At 50.5% G+C, this 14,442-nt stretch overlaps 1 non-coding gene across 5 annotated transcripts in view; it reads right to left on the reverse strand.

The window, feature by feature from the left end:
• Positions 1-306: 306 nt before the first annotated feature.
• Positions 307-14,442, reverse strand: part of LOC102958623 — a 41,211-nt gene continuing 27,075 nt past the window's right edge. For 3 of the 5 annotated variants that reach the window (XR_006210204.1, XR_006210203.1, XR_006210206.1), the window contains 2 exons: positions 997-1,062; positions 307-893 (listed from right to left, as the gene is read on the reverse strand). This is a non-coding gene — a transcript (uncharacterized LOC102958623). Of the gene's footprint in view, positions 894-996; positions 1,063-7,277; positions 7,461-8,331; positions 8,498-10,927; positions 11,112-14,442 lie in introns of all 5 variants that reach the window. The other 2 variants (XR_006210207.1, XR_006210205.1) reach the window with 2 other exon arrangements.

The following is a 14,442-nucleotide window of genomic DNA, read 5'->3' on the forward strand; positions in this document are numbered from 1 at the left end:
CAATTGAAGGCTTTGCCACACTCATAGCATTTATAGGGCTTCTCCACTGTGTGGATTTTCTTATGTCTGTTAAGTTTTGTTGTAGTACTAAAATCCTTACCGCAATCATCGCACTTATAGACCTTCTCTCCTGTGTGGTCTCTCCAATGAATATGAAGTTCTGATATATGAAAGAAACCCTTATCACACTTATCACATTTATGGGGCTTCTCAGCAGTGTGGATTTTCTGATGCATAAAAAGATCTGCTCTCTCAGAGAAAAATTCCCTACACATGGGGCACTTGTAGATCATTTTTCCTATTTGGTATCGTGATTTAGAGGAGGAAATTTCCTTACGACTACTATAGTTGAAGGATTGCTATTTCATAGAGTCTCTTATTTGGCCATCCTGGCAGTTTATCTCAGGCTTGCTCTATTCGGTAGGGCTATGGTTGGCCTAAGCTTCTCCCTGCCCGTCTTTCTATGGAAGGTTTCTTCCTGCATAGTGCTCCTCACTCAGTATTATTACTGATCATAAAGTGACATTTACTCCCACATGAATTCTGTAACTCATGAACACAGAACTTTCCTTCAGATCCTGAGTTGTCAACATTCCAAGGGGCTCCCAAGGTGCAAACCTCTGCGTTTTTAAGCCCCCGGAATCTTCCTCTTGTAGAACGATCTCGTACTTCCCACTTCTAGAAAAAGGACCGCACAGTGTCCCCTGTGGTGGAGGGTGAGATACTGCGTGTTGATCTCGATCCCCTGTAGCCTCCCCTTGAAGAGTCAGTATGACGTTCTGCCTCCTACACATCAGACAGAAGCCTTCCCAGGAAGCAAGCTCCTTGGGTTCCACGTGTGCCAATCCTTCCTTCTGGGGATTCCCTACATGGGTATCAATCACTCCAGTCTCCTGTAACGAAAACATAAGCAAATATATTGAAAATGCCTCTTTTCCAGCAAATGCTATTGGTTCCATAATTAATGTCATATAAATGTGACACAGTAATACAGACCTTTTTTGATCTCGAGGAAGAAGCTCTCTTATCTTCCAGAGAGATGTATCTCTTAGATTTGCAGGTCTGAAGAAGAGAATTTGTAGATATCATGCTCCTGTTCATAGCCCAAGTATATATAATCCACTTACAACCACTTATTGTAATTATCTAAACATCATCAAGGGAATAGTATTGAAAAAGAAAAGAAATCCTCAGAAGACCTGAATGTGAGAAGCAGCTGTCTTGCATAAAGGAGCAAGAAGGAAAACTATCTCCACTTTGAACTTCAGAAAGGACAATGCTGCTTTAGACCTAAAACATCAGATTTGAGTAGCCTTCTGGCCTACAGGAAGAATAAATATATGACAAAGTGGTATTGAATGCCCTTCCCTTGTTCAATTGTCCTCACTGGTTTCCTGATGTAATTAAAATCCAAACCTTTAAGTGAATACCCAAGGCCCTGCATGACCTTACCTCCAACTCTCCCCCACACCTCGCTGTGCTTTCTATTCCAGTTCGCAACACCCCAAGCTAGTGCCTGAAATGCTTTCTGCCCGACCTTGTGTGGGCCTTGCTGCGTCAGCTGCCCCTCCCTTACCTAAAGAAGGTCCCTTGCTGAGACTCTCTTTTTACCTCTTGTTTGATTCCTTCAAAGCACATATAACTTGTAATTTTCTCACTGTTCCTTGGTTTTTGATAGATCTCCTGTACTAAGATGTAAATGTCATGAGGGAGGAACTGTGTGTGCTGCTCACTGCTACACTCCGGTGAAGGGGAGGTGTGCAATTCATACGTGCTGCATATGCATCTATGGAATATTTCACAACACCCTCTCGCCCCCCAACAGGCATATCTTGCCTCATTCTGGTACAGCAGATAAAGGCACATTTCCCAGTGCCTTATTACCAGTCTTCTGATGACCAACACGGGACAAAATATACAACAAACAGAATGATTGGGAAACAAAGAAAATAGATCCCAAAATATTCTATCTGAACTCTGAACTCCTGTGAGGTATAGGACCATGTTTTACCAATCTTTTCACCCCCTGTAATCTATAGTCAGTAAGTGACACTTCAATTAATTCATTAAATGAAATCCACAGATCTTCTTGAACGCTTTCAATAATATGCTCCATACAAAGACGGGGCGACAGGCAAATGAAGAGATGTCTTTAACGATAAAATGGCAAGATAAATTGGACTGCTTTTAAGTGGGAAGGGTTAGGATTTTGAAGTTGAACTAATTTCAGCAAAAATATAGCCAACGGCTGGACCAATTAGATATGCATCTACCCTCTGTTCTGTCACACATACTTCCATCCCCAGATATATTGGTAAAAGCAGGAAGCGACTGATGTCCCAGGTTACTCAGTGAGGCAGTACTCGACACAGCAAAACTGCAGACAGCCCAAGGCCTCTGCACAGCCCACCGGTCCAGTGAACTCTAGTTAATCCTCACGATAAAATGCTGCTTGGCTGTTCGAAAAGAGGAACGAGGAAGAACACTATGCACTGAGACAGAGCGGACCCCGGTCATGCTGTTTCACGAACAAAGCCAGACACAGAAGGGTATATATAATACGCTGACTTTCGTGCCAAGCAAGGATGCAAATGCGGATGTGTGTCTGTTTACATTACGTACACAAATTAACAGGGAAGATAACACAAAACCGAAGGTAAGCAGTTATTTGTGGAGACGAAGGAGACAAAGACGAAGTCCAACGTTTCCAAACATACCTTATCCTGTCGTTTCAGCTTTGGAAACATGTTTATATATATTCCAAAAACAAACTAAGTCCACAAAAAGGAAAACAATCCCTAAAATTTTAAAACAAAAAGAATGACTTTTCAAGTCGGTAACATCCACAAAGGGCCTCTGAGTGTGCTGTACTCAGAGGGACACGCTCTGTCAGCAAACGAAGCCGCAAAGAAATCAAACTTCTTTCAGTAGTCTGTTAGTTGCAACAACACTGGTGTGTCGTTTACACTGGTGTATAAATTAGGATTATGCAAGTAAGTAATTTTGCGATTGTTGTGAGGAACCAAGATCAATGTTAAGATAAACCAGATACAAACATAAAACCAAAGTTAAGGAAAAAATTGTACAACATAAAATTTATCAGTTTGAATTCATGTCTTTTCTAGCTTTATCCACCAGAAAGACCTAGAAGCAGTGACAATCAACAGCCAAACACCCTTCTCCACCAAAAGGCACAGGGATCCCTGGAGGAACAGCTGATTTCAAGGCCACAGCATTTTACAAAATGAGGCTGGGACATCCTGTTATGCCAGAAAGCAAGAGACTCATGCCAAAGGAACAGCAATGCCAATTTATGAAGAGACTCCCACTGGCCAAAAATGGGACAACTGAGCATCCACAAAGGAATAATGAATGCAATCTACTGAAACAAATTAAATATACAAAAGGTCACAAGTTTACACTGATTTCAGGGGTGGGGAACGGGAGTGGCGGGGAGCAGAGAGACACACACAGGGACAGACAGAGGCAGAGAGACAGAGATTCAAGGCACTGAGCAAAACTGGAAGTAACTAGGGCACCAACTTTTCACCCTAAAAACTGGCAATTAAAAGGAAAGAACTGTGCGTCCATCCTATCTTTCCTCTGTGAACTATCTTTTGAGGTCATGTGACAACCCAGCTAGGAAACGCATAACCCTAATGAAATACCTGACCATGACCAGAAACTTGACATTGCGAGGATCGGGCTGTCATCACCTAAACCCACTCGTCAATCTTAGCACCACTCAAAGAGGAGCAACCAGACGTGTGTGTACCCCTGCATGTGACTGACAGGAAACACAGGAAACACACAGCATCACTTCGAAACATTCTTGCTGAAAGATTGAACTGGTACGTAACCCAGCCTTTACACATCATTTTTATATAAAGGTACGAGAAGAAATGGCAGAAAGCAAGCAGAAAAATACCAAAATAGGAGCCAGTCCCCAGGACGGCTGCCCACTGTTCCAACAAGTACATGCCCTGGAAATGGGGAGCGGTGGGGGCCTCAACAGACACAAGGCCTAACAATGCAACGTAATAGGAGGACCTTCTTTGGAATCTGATTCAAATGAACCAGCTGCTGAAAGGAGACAACGAAGGAGACATGATGAGGGATGGGGTATCAGATTATACAAGGAACACGGCCAACTGTGTTAGGTGTCTTACTGCCCCTATAGTCGTGCAAATGGCAGTGTTTTCAAAGATGTACAGTGGAGCTTGCAGGAATGTAGTGACATGATGTCGGAGAGGAGTCTTCAAATGCTTCAGCAAACAAACAAACAAAAAAAGCAGTAAAAAAGGACAGATAATTGGGGCGTCTGGGTGGCTGAGTCGGTTAAGCGTCCGCCTTCGACTCAGGTCATGATCTCACAGTTCGTGAGTTCGAGCCCCGTGTCGCGCTCTGTGCTGACAGCTCAGAGCCTGGAGCCTGCTTCGGATTCTGTGTCTCCCTCTCTCTCTGCCCCTCCCCTGCTCACGCTCTGTCTCTCAAAAATAAAAATGTTAAAAAAAAAAAAAAAAAAAAAAAAAGGATAAGGCATACGTGGCAAAATCACTGTAACTGTTGAATCTAGGTCATGGATACATGATGATGGATAAATGATAAGTACAATGTTATTCCCGTGTATTTGAAAATTTTTATGACCAAAAATCTGTGAATGCAGAGAAGACATTCTTTTCCTGCTCCTGCTGCAGCAACAAACCAATCCCAGAACCAGAAACAACTAAACAAATATGATCCCCCGAATAGCTGACTTCCCCAACCAACCCGGACCATGAGAAAATGCGCGTAGTGCCGCACGTACCCCGAGAGAGAGGCGTCCGTGGCTTCAGGGCAGGAAGACAAAGGCACACTGCCACACCCTGCCCTCTGCCCCTCACCGGCTGGCCTGGACACCGTGTGGCTCTCCTCACTTGGGAACAGAAGCAGTGAGGGTCGGGACGCCCGTCGGAACTAACTGCTCAGAAGGCGGAATCTCCACACCAAAGCTCAGGCACATGAAATTCCTGCCTGAACGCCACCAGAGTTTCCCTCGAGGAGGAATCAGCCACCCCTCTCTCCAGGCAGAAATGCTTAGACATACCTGCAAGTCTTACCACGTGGGGCGGGGGCAGGGCTAGCTACATTCTTTAGGAAAAAGAGAAAAAAAGATGAAGCAAGAAGAACTCCAGCCAATCTTCCATGTGACGAACCAATGAACAGAAGGACAAACAACACAAAAAGCCTCCCCGCCATAAACTTTCCTAACTACCCCCTGCCCCACTGCATCTGTACATACAAAGGAGACTAGAAAGCAAGATAGCAAATACGAGCTAAAAAAATCCTACAGATCCCAAATCACATGCTCCCAAGATTCTCTCACTTAAGACACGTCTCCTATCCAACATCCCGTCCCGTAAGAGTGCTGAAGGGGACAGCCGACAGGACTGCGGGACCACCTTTCCGACCCCAGGAGGAAGGAGCCTTGCCCTGAGGTCACCTGACACTGCCCAGGGCAACGTTCAGTCTCTCCACATGAGACCTCAGGAGTGCCCCCAGCAGTCTGGGGGTTCAACCTACAGTGGGCAAGAACTGCTCAAACAGGAAGTTAGAGTTCAGCTGAGAACTGAGAGAAAAACTGCTTAAATTTAGCCCATGTGCCCCCAACCCCCACCTTCCGTGAAAAAGGGCCCTCCCTCTATCCACCGAAATCTTTGCCTCATCTAAACATTGTGACACCAAGCAACACCCAAATCAGCACTGACCTCTCAGTACCGCTAAAAACGAGGGATCAGCAAGCCGACACCCGATGCTTGAGACGCCAGAGGTTAAAAAGGAGTCTCTGGGTGCTGGCCCGGGAAGGGCCACCCGGAGGTGGAGGCGCGGGATTCACAGCTAGGAGATCAGGGCGATGGCCCCTCTGAGGGCTGCTCAGGACAAGCACTCTCCTCCATCCCAGACCAAGAGGCAATGCTAAAACTCCACCACAGTCTGGAAGCTGTGGAAGACACACTGGGCCCCCGCCCTGGCCTTCATTTCCCTTGCAGGCAGACACGCTCGTTGGGGAAGGGGCCCCCTCTGGTCACACCTGCAGGGGGCAAACGTCAAGAGTCCGAACAGAGCAAGGACACCGATTTCCCTCCAAAACTTGAGCCAGAGTCTGATGCAGAACGTACACGTAAGAGCCTCTCGACCCTAGAAGGTGCTCAGGATGCTGTGCTAGGAGACGTGGATGTGGATTTTGAAAACCCGATTAAACACACTTTTGCATGTACTTTTTACATATATTGCTCTTTTACACGGCCAACCAAAAAATACGAGTTTGCCTGGGAAAAAAGTACACTAGCTTTTCACGAATTTCTTGTTTCAATGATTTGACAGTTGCAAACCAGGAACTCGGAGCAGAAGGACCCTGTCTTCACAGGGCAGGTGCTGGAGAACAGAGATGCCGAGGAGTAGGACACGTGGAGAGACGGCATCCCACGGGGGCCCGCTGCGCTGGGACGACGGAGGTATCAGAAGAATGCCAACCACGGAGGGGGAGGTCGGGAAACTGTGACCGGTGTTCCAGAAAGCTGGATCACACTCAGTATAATCCAGACATAAGATCAAGACTAATCACCCTGATTCAGCAGGGGAGAAAAATCCAGTTACACTCCTACAGGAATAAGAAGCCAAACGCCTCGACATCAGACTTCGCGCACAGGCTGTGAAGCCAGATGCTGCGAAACGCTTCGCGGCGCGATTCTGACGGAGATGGACCGTGACACAGGAAGTACAAAGGCACCCGTCCCAGGACCGGCACCACTGACAGGGGAGAGAAAACCACTGCAGAGCCACTGAATCCTCCCAGCCAGACCTGTGAAGAAACAGGCTTGCAGAAGGGCATGCCACTGGACACAAGACCACACCCAGGGAGACCGGGGACCATGTCTTGTTGGCACCGACGATAGACGACAGGTGGGGGCTGCTGAGGGAGAAGAAGGTTTGGTGTAGGGACAGGACAGTAATGCCTTTCAAAAGACTGGGGATAGAAGATGCAGGGCAGATGCTGTGTGAACAAAGTCCCACCAAAGGCATGAAAGGGATTTAGAAGTGTGTTTCCACTTAGTCTTAGAACACCAGGCGAGTAAGTCAGTCACCTAACGTGATTTTGCACCTATTTCCTTTGAAAATAATCAGGATGATGCAGGTGTACCGGCCTATCACAAAAAGACACTTTGTATGCTATCAGGCAGCCATGATGTAAAAGAGCATGCTTTGGAGACTCAAGGACACACATCTGTAGGACGTACTTTCTTCCTTTCTGAAACGCAGGCTGCGCAAGCGCTCACGTCGTCAGTAAGATGCCGATACGCACGTGAACCTGGAGTCGCCCGCAGAACCTGACTCAGTGGAGAAACTGGCTTCTCATGCGAACAAAGACGCAAAGGAGTACACGAAGCAAGAACAGCGACATAGGACGATAGGTTTTGAACCTGGATGAAGGGTACACAGAAGTACATTTTGTTACTTCCTCTACTTTTGAGTTCATCTGAAATTTTCCGTAACAGAAAGAAAAGCGGTAAGCCTCTGCCCAGGAGATCCCTGTAGCGAAGGTGGAAAGAGATTCAGGAGAAAGAGACGCACCGGCAACCAGCACTCTGAATCACAGAGCTAAAGAAACTTTGCCTGCACGGGCAGCACGGAGCCAGGCAAACTCGGGCACATCACTACACGCATGGGGACCGAGGACACAAATGCGGTGACAGCAGCTGACGTGTCTTCAGTGGAACCCTATCACGTGACCACAACACCCTGCCCTTCCAGCTTTCTGACTCTGCTAATCTGACGGAACCTTTCCTTTGTTCCCGCAGGACCTCCAGTCCGCTTTTCATCGTTTTCTGTCCCGCTAACGAGACCCTGTCTGCCTTTTTCTCCCACTTCCTTTCCTGGCGCAGACTCTGCAGCGCCACCCCTCTCACCGGCCACCCTCCTCCTCCATCACGGTTCCGAGGCCGGACCTCGTTTCTGTCATCACCAGTGACCGCACCGTCTCCCAAGTGTGTTCAACAGCAAGCCACCCTCTGGCCGCCTGGTGCTTCGTCCCCCGCCGGCTCCGACTCCAGCGTCTTTCGCCCGCAGACTCACCAGCAATAACCTTTCCTCTTCTCCCGTCACCCGCTCACTCCACTTCCGTCCATCAGGACGACGCCTCTTCCTCGCTCACCGTTAACTCTCGTCACCTTCTCCCTGTCACACCATTTTAATAACACCCCGACCTTACTTAAATGCAATTCTCCGCCTCTCCATACGGGCACCCAAAGCAGCCGAATGACGCCAGGCTTTCCTGAATTCACGACGACAAACCTCGGGTGGGCGCCAGGCCTCCACAGATTCTTCTGAAAGCCTTCAGTACACGCTTTCCAGGATTTTCAGTCGCCGCTTTGCAGTCACGACAGCAACGTCCCCAGTGTCCTCCTCTCTCCTCGAATCTCCTGGATCCCCTCCACCTCCCTCTCTCGGGGCTGGTAACCTGCCAAGGTAACGTATTGAGAAAACAGGAACAACGTGACGACAGCGTCCTCACTCTCCCGCGGGCCGCACCTACACCTGTGCGCTCTGCCGCCTTCCTCCTCCTTCCTGCTCCTCACGGGCCAGTCCTGCCACGTGTGCCCCGTCAGCACTTCTGAGGCCTCCTCAAAATCAAATCCTGCGATGACTCTCCGTGTCATCAACAGTCCTGTCCCACCTGCTGGCCCGTCCCATACAAACATGTTCTCTGCCCCTCCTTCCTCAAACAGACTTCTCTGGCTCCCACAGCCCCGCCCCACCTATCCGCCCAAACACCTGCTCTCGGGCACAGCAAAACTCCGCGAGAGCTTCGTGCGTCACATTCTCTCCGCCGGGCGTCTGTCTCTACCCTCGCTGAAAACCACTCTTATCCAGGCCGTTGGGACCTTCACACCGCCAAACCCAACGGGCACTGTCCTCGTCCACCAGACGGGACCGTACGACACACCTCCTGTCCGTGGCCTGCACTAAGGTCCCCTCCTTGCCAGCCGCCCTGCTCCCTCATGAGCCACTCCGTGTCTCCTTTGCTGGACACCCCTCTTCCGCTGGACTTCTAAATGTTGGGGTGCCTCGGGGCTCCGACGGGGGCCCCCCTTCTTTTCCAGATCTATAGCCTCTCTGCAAGTAATCTCACCCAGGCACATGGCCCAAGATACCATCCTGATGCCGAGTCCCAAGTCTTAGCTCCAGCCCGGGACTACACCGCAGAAAGCGTCCCCAAGCCCAAGCCCTCAGCCTGCTCCCTCCTGACTCTTCCGTCCAAGAAGCATCCACGCAGGGAGCCCGCCTGACTTCCTCTTCGCCAAACCTGCCTCCCTCCGTGACTTCTGTCTATCTGCCCAGCCTGTCCCCGCAGCCACGACAACCACCCGGGCCAGGCTCAGATGGATGAAGCCCCTAGCCGCTCAATCCGCCACCTCTCGGCTTCGCTCCTGCGCCTCCGCAAGGCGTCAACCCAACCTTTTAAGAACGTAAATAAGATCGTGCCACGCCCCTGCTTCGACCTTAACCCTCCACTGCTCTTTAAAACGCATGCTCCTTTCACCGGGGCACGCGGGGGACACCCAGTCTCACCACCACATCCTCTTGCACACCACACACCACCTCACTCGTCCCCTTTCCAGTCTTCAGACTCACCAAGCCTGATCCCCCTCAGCACCTCAAACACTCCCCTGCCCACGCGTCTCCCTGATCCCCCGCGAGCTGGCATCTTCTCAGCAGTGACAGCGTCGGCGGGGTCTTCTCAGAGGGCGGCTCCATTAACCAGTTTAGACTGATTCGCCTCCTACCCTGCGGCACATCATTCTGCTGGGTTTTCTCACTTTCCCTCATGGACAACCGCCCGAGTTAGTCTGTGTACGTAGGGATGCATTTCCTTGTTTGCTGTCTTCCCCTCCCTGCCTCTTAAATGCCAGCTCCAACCAGCAAGAACAGCAGAGAACCAGTGAATTTAGAGGACATCTAAGACTCCTCCGTCTCTGTCTTCCACCGGTCACCAAGCAACAGATGTTTACTGAGCGTGTGTGCCCTCAACACAAACACACCTAGTCTCTCCCTGTGTGGAAATGACCATCTAATGGGGAAACAGACACCGTCGAAGATGGCCACCAGAAACGTAAAACCCAAACCATGCTAAGTGCTACGAAGCAGCCCTGGGTGGCGCTCGGGGAGCCCATGACTCCGAGGGCAGTGGGGCCGACCTGGTCAGGAGGGTCGGGGAAGACTGCCCTGAAGAAGCAAGAGTTGGAGCTCAGATCTACAGGAGACACTCAACCTGAAGGCACAGCATCCGCAACAGACCATGGGAGGGAGCAAGGCATCTAGGAGAGAAAAGGGGCCCAGAGGGGACACTGTGCATGGTGAGAAAGGGGAGATGGCGCTGAAGTCGTGGGGCTCGATCTTTACTCCAAGGGCAACGGAAAGCCGCTGAAGTGGTAGTTAGTTTTTGTAGATTTTAAAGTGGGAACATCGCTTGCAGTTTAAAAAAAACTTTTTTTTTACATTTATTTATTTTTGAGAGACAGAGTGGGACAGAGTGCGAGCAGGGGAGGGGTAGAGAGAGGAGGAGACACGGAATCCCAAGCAGGCTCCAGGCTCCGAACTGTCAGCACAGAGCCCAACACGGGGCTCGAACCCATGAACCGTGAGATCGTGACCCGAGCCCAAGTCAGATGCTCAACCGACTGAGCCACCCAGGCGCCCCCATCACTTGCATTTTTAAATAGACAACTGTGACTAAAGTAGAGTCAACAGGTGAGAGGAAGCAGGAGAACAGGAGAACCCGGGGGGCCAACATGTCAGAGGTCACCTTGGGAGGCTGGGCTACAAAGAATGGTGACCTGCACCAAAGCAGCGGCGGAGATAAAAGGAAGTGGATGTCTTTAAGACATACTTAGCATAGAAAAATCAGGCGGCTTGGTGGACGGAACAAACGCGTGAGGGAAGAAGAGATGCCCAGGACGACCGCTCCGTTTTCTGTGTAAACAACCAGGTGGAGGTGGAGCCATTCATTAAGACCGGAAACTCTAAGAAAACCTAGGTTTGGAGATGAAGAACAGGACTCCGGTTTTTGACATCTGTAAAATATCGAAAAGTAGATGTTGGGGACAGCAGCCGCATGAAAGAAACTGGCACTCAGAGAAGGCGGCAGCACTTGATTAGATACAAATTTGTGAACCACGAACACCGAAGCAGGGGCTGGAGTGAGGGCACCTGGGGAGAAGTGGAGCACCCGCCAACATTAAGAGGACATCCTGCATGTCTCCATCCACACGGAGTTCAACACAGGCAAAGTTAATCTACGCCGTCAGGAACAGAGAGGGCAGAGGAGCTCCACGTGGAAAGGAGCACAGGGGCCCGGGGGGCCCGGCCACACGGCCGCCCAGGCCGGTCTCTGGTTTACACAGGTGTGTTTACGTCAGGGCTGTGAACGCTCGTCAAGCTGTCCCTTCCAGCTGGGGGCTGTCTGGAGTGACGCTTCCAGGAAAAGTTCGGGAAAGAAACAGAAATGGGAAGAATTCCACTCAAAGGGATAGGCAAAATATGGGAGAAAAGACATCCTGGAAAGGCCCACGGTGACCCAGAAAGGCAGCCCGAGAGGGGGAGGCCAGCCACCCGCTGTAGCAGAGGGAGGCAGCAAGACGGGGGAGAGGGCAGGAAGCAAGGTCATGTGCAGAGGAGGGGAGGGGAGGGGAGGGCAGGTGGGGGGCTGGAGGGCTTGGGGTTGCACAAGACGATCTGAAGCGGCTGTGTGGAGCGAGCAGAGGGAACACGGGAGGGGCCCGTCCCTCGGGCGCGGCGTGAAGGCCAACAGGCGGGTGTCCGCGGGACTGGGGTTTTGCCAGACGGGGACGGTCAGAGGGCAAAGTGGCTGTCCACCCGGAAGAGACCGTCACCTCTCCCAATACAAACTTCGGCCTTTGTGCGTTGACAGGGAAGATCGTGACCCACGTTCCCGTGTCAACAACTCCGCCTGAGCCTTGAAGGCTGCCGGAGTACCTGGCAACCCACGGCCTCCGGCCCACCTCGCCCTCACCTCCGGCACAGGCTCCCGAGCCCCCCCGTTTCTCAAGGCAACAGAGGGCCTTGAGTCGGAGCGCTCCGTCCTCTCCCGCCAGCACACCTCACACACCCACACTGCACACTTGTGGCTCGTCCGTCCCCCGTCCCCGCGGGGCCCGCTCACGGCGCATCGCTACCGTTGCTCTCTGGACGCCCTTTTTTGTTTTTTCATCTCGAACGTATTCTCTGAAATTCAGACTGCTGGCTCAGGAAATCTAGTCATTTAAAAATAACTCCGTAATTACTCTGTCATAAGGTCAAGTGAAAATTACCTCTTTTCTGGTTCTTGAGAAAATAGAATTACCCAAACGACATAGAAATACAGAAAGTACTACAGGTCTTTCTACAGTTTTATGGCTGCAAGACTTCCTACAAAGCATTAAATATAAATAATCCTACTTTCTGGTAGCTGACTCTAATTTGTCAGTTAAATCTATTTCAGCAGAGACCAACCTAACTTCCTATCTAGAACCGGATCTGTCAGACCATGTGGGTTATAGTTTTTTCACTGCGAGGGACCAGGGCACACTTTGTGGGAAGGATAAAAACAAGAATGGGCAAGAAGGTATGTCTATGCTTCCACGCTCAGCCCAAAATAAGCACCGCTAACTGCAATGGGTTGAAGTAGCCACGTGGTTCATCTTCCTCCCATGTCTACGGAGCAGACAACTGCGTCGGGAGGTCTGCAGAAGACTCAACAGAGGTGAGCACGAGCCCAGGTGATGAGGCGCCAGACTAGTACGCGTGAAATCCAAAGCAACTTCTAGGTCCCTTAATTACCGGGAAGTGTTTTATAAGAAGAGCCTCACGTTCCCAGTTCCCTATTACGTTCTGGCTCATTCCACGTTGAGTATCCTCTGCGTAGACGACTGCCCCGCCACCCAGAAGCGGGCCCAGAAGACGCGTGCTGACGCAGCCACCCTGGACGCCGAACCTCTAGACGCAGGCTCAGAGCGTGCATGTGCTCAGGCATACGCTCTACAAACATGTATCTTGCCCCCGGTATTTGTCGGGCACTGGGCTGAGCGCCAGGGGATCCTAGGATGAACAGAATAGCCATGGTTTCTGCATTCGTGCGGTTTCCGGTCTAGGAGGGGAAGGGGACAGGTCCAGCGTCGCACGACCAGGGCCATCACAGAGGCTCACACCTGCAGACACAGCTGCCTGAACAAGGGGCCTCCTAACGAGTCTCAGCATGACCAGGAAGACTCCAGGAGACTCTCCCTCTAAACGGAAATCCAAAGGACAAACTGAGTTAGCCGCAAAGAGCAGGAGGGCAGAGGGTCCCAGCCTAGGGAACGGCTGGTGTCTAGAGATATTCAGGATGACAAACCTCAAGAAGAAGTGGAAGTTCAGCACGTAGAAGGAGAAGACAGGGCAAAAGCAGGAGTCACGCATCAACAGGGTCTTGCAAGCCACAGGAACACTTTAAGTGCTAAGGACTTTTTTTTTTTTTAGGACTGATTCTTCAGAAAACATAACCTTCACAGTGGCAAGACACCTGTGCAGTAGTGGTCTTCCCGGAAAGCTAGAACTCGATCTTAAGAAAAACAGGAAGGCGGGAGACCACCAAAGTTCCTAAGAGTGAAAGAAGGATGGGGTCTGTGCACAGACAGGAGGTGAAGTACGGTGAAGACCCCAGTGGGGGTTGAAACACCGAGTTCCACGAGGACATCAGTGCCTAAGTGGGTGCTGTGCAGCTGCATTTCTAGTAGGAAGTGAATGTGGCCTCAGCACTCCTCCTGGAAATGCCGTTCAGTTTGTGGAACAGGGAACACGGTCTTCCAGCGTGGGTTCCAACAATCATGTAAAGATTCACTTGAGGTCTTCACTGCACTCAACACATCTTCTGCCTCAGAAGCCCACACTGTCAGAACCTCCCTTCCACTGCAACCCAATCAAAACTCAACAGCTAAATCCCCATCTTCTAATTGCGGCACCAAGTGCCGACATTCATTCCAGCATGAACTCATCGATGTCAGCTTGGGACAGCCAGAGCTTTGCAGGAGAAAGCGTACTAGGCTGAATACGGTCTCCCAAAAATCCTCGTCCACTTGCAAACTCAGGGCGTGACCTTATTTGGAAATATGGCCTTCGCAGATGTAATTACTTGAGATGAGGTCACACTGGATCACGGTGGGCCCTGAGTCCAATGACTGGTGTCTTTATAATAGAAAGGAAAGGGAAATTCAGACAGACACGTGCACACAAGGGCTAGAAAGTAGCGTGGAGATGGGGGCAGAGACTAGAGAGATGTGTCCACGAGCCAAGCAATGCCAAAGACGGTTGGCAATCGCCAGAAGCTAGAAGACACAAGCGATTCTTCCCTAGAGCTCTCAGAGGGAG

The sequence above is a fragment of the Panthera tigris genome, chromosome D3, assembly GCF_018350195.1.
Source record: "Panthera tigris isolate Pti1 chromosome D3, P.tigris_Pti1_mat1.1, whole genome shotgun sequence".
Lineage (NCBI taxonomy): Eukaryota > Metazoa > Chordata > Mammalia > Carnivora > Felidae > Panthera > Panthera tigris.